General features: G+C 46.0%; 1 pseudogene; it reads right to left on the minus strand.

The window, feature by feature from the left end:
• Window positions 1–720: 720 nt before the first annotated feature.
• LOC114614929 lies at window positions 721–1,181 on the minus strand (annotated as a pseudogene).
• Between the last annotated feature and the right edge of the window lie 1,689 nt (window positions 1,182–2,870).

Below are 2,870 nucleotides of genomic sequence, written 5' to 3' on the forward strand. Positions count from 1 at the left end.
GAATTCAAATCTATTTCAGGAAGATTCTGAAGTGATACATTAATGGAATTGCTGGTAACTCTAAAAGCTATGTAGGCCATCAGGGAACACTGAGGTAGAATCTCAGCTGCAGGCAGACAGTGTGTACAAGCTCCTCAATTAGAGAGTCATCACTCTGTAGCATCTGCTTCTGGAAATGGATGCTAGGCTATGGAGGTTCTAGTCCACCTGTAGATGGACCAGATGTTGTTATAAATCCCTCCAATGATCTGAATCTTTTTACCAGCTCTAAAGCCTTAGACTGAGTAGCATTTCCAGTCTTGTGATGATTTACTCATATTCCTTCTCCTTCCATCATCCCTTCCTTCCTTGGTAGGATGGCTGGAGCCTGGGTGGGCTGGTGAAATACATGCAGTCTTCTCTTTTTCCTGCCGGTATCCTCCAGGTCCATCCCAGAAGGGAAAACCTACTTTTCAAAGAATAAGTCTGTGGAAACAGCAACATTCCAGGGCAGTAAATCTCTTGCAGCATGTGCACAGGTAAGCATTCTTGCATATGTCTGAACTCTGTGCCCTTTCTGCATATCTATGTGTCTATGAGAGGAGTTCTGTGCATAGAAACCTTTTTTTTTTTTTTTTGCGTGTCATAGCAGTGTATTTTATTAGACTGCTAATAATCCCAGTAGCTGCTTTCCCAAAGCAGTTACCAAAGGAGATCTGTGATGTTATGAATACAAAGAATTCAGAAAGAACCAGAAAACAACAAAATAACTGTCAATGGAAACATCAAGTAAGGAGGGACTTCCACAGAAGTTGTAACACTCAACAAGGAAACCAAAGACTGTCCTCTGGGGTTAAATCAAGCTCCAGGTCTTGCTTGGTCAGAGGATGACTCCGGAGCCGCTGGACCATCATCTTGCCTTTAGTCTGATCAGAAGTGTTCTTACTCCCGACTTTTCTGATCATGTCCATCACCCACACCCTTGCCTGAAATTGTCCCACCACAGTGACTCGGGTTTGGCCTGAGGTTGTGAACCATCTCTCCAGCTGAATGAGAGTGTGGCTGTTGACCTCCAGGGTGCGAAGGTATTCGTCCTCAGGGCCAAATATTTCGTCTTCCTGGTCCTCTTCCATGTAAAACATTAGTGGGTGGTGGAAGTAGTCAGGCACATCCCACCATGCATTCCTTTGTGGGTCACTCATTCCTGTCTCCTGTAGGCTCCTACTTGCTTTAGCACAGAGAGATTCTGGGAAGCTGGTTGCTTGGTGCAATGGCAGTTCCAGTCTTAGGAGCTATATATGTATACTCACTCCCCAGAACCCAGCCTTGACCCACCTTAGGGAGGAGGTCCTAACATCTCTACCTTCTCCATTAACACTCCCTGTGATTACTATCAGACAAAATGCTTAGTCTTCACTTCAAGATCCAAAAACCAAAAATTTTCTTCTTTATAATATCAAAAATTCTGGAGTAGATACAGACCATGGACTAGTGAAGTCATTGAGGTCTGATAAGGGATGGATGAGTTGGAGCAGGAAGACCCGGGATTAGTCACCACACCTATTCCCCTTAAGACAGGATCTCAATGTAGCGCATAGAAACCTTTAATTTCAAGTAATTATGGAGGGAAAGACATGATTGGAGGAGGCAGGGAGGCATGAAGCTAGAGAGAAGTTGGCTCAAGGGAAGGGGAGTGAGGAGGAAAGTATTCCCATAGATTTTTTTTTAGCAGAGATAGGGAGAAAATGACATGATTTGAGGTAACTGTGGAGTGTCTGAAGGAGACTCCTTCCTTGGTCAGCCCCTCTTAGTGATCTTTGGGTGCAGTAGAGGGAACTCCTGACTTCCTCCTCTTCACTCTGTCTTATTTTCATGGACACCACATTTATAGTCCCTCTCACTTCCAGAGGAAGCAGTCAGAAGAGGAAGAATGTTGGCATGGAAATGGACTTAACTTTCCCAACAATTCTCTGAAATATTGTGAATGAAACAACACTCCTTCAACCAATGGCCAGCGAGATCACTGGCACTCCTTCCTGCTCCTCTGTGGGAACCGGATGTGTGGGAATGGTAAAAACACTGGGCAGAGACAGTTATTAGTTCCTGTTATTGTAGGTATGAATGGGATGGGGGTGTAGCAGAGATCAGACAGGAAACAGAGCTAATGATCATGGAGGGTCCTCCTGGACCACGGGACTGCTGAAGAGGATGATGAAAATCTACTGAAAGTCCTCTGTCCTTATAATTGCCTGCTCTAACCAAATAAGAAGACCCCCAAATGGATAGGGTGACGCAAGGCTCTGGAAGGGCCACAGAAGCATGGGTTTGGCTGATGAGATAGGCCTGGGGAGATAGAGTGAGGTTCTGTCAATGTACATGGTTCAAAAAAGGACCCTGGATTTTTTCAGCTTTGGGTAGAGTGTTGTAGCAGGAGTGTCAGAGGGAGGTGAGGTGGGGTGGTGGATGTGAGTGAGACTTGCAGGAAGGAGGAGTCAGAGGGCCGTGGGTGTTTGTTGTGATGGAGGAGATGCAGGCTCACGAAAGGGATCAGAACATGCTGCCTGAGCTAAGACAAGGCTGAGAGACATGTCTAGCCTCTGGTTGCTCAGCTGATGACCCTGTCCTTGAAGGCTATAGAATCTTTAGGAGCTTACCTGTTCGAAGTAAGTCCTTGGTCCTGGCTTTCTTTTCCCAGTTCCTGGTCTACCATGAAGTACTACAAGTCACCATGAGGTACTACGACTTGTCTTTGCCACCTGCTACTGCCACTGTGAACTGAGCTTCTCCGGCAGGCCTTCCCCAGCATGATGGGCTGAGACCACCTGAAACCATGAGACGAATCTTTCCTCCCTTATGTTGTTGTGCTGGGTATTTTGATCTCAGTGCAATAG

The sequence above is a fragment of the Grammomys surdaster genome, unplaced genomic scaffold (genome assembly GCF_004785775.1).
Source record: "Grammomys surdaster isolate TR1022 unplaced genomic scaffold, NIH_TR_1.0 130, whole genome shotgun sequence".
In the NCBI taxonomy this organism is placed as follows: domain Eukaryota; kingdom Metazoa; phylum Chordata; class Mammalia; order Rodentia; family Muridae; genus Grammomys; species Grammomys surdaster.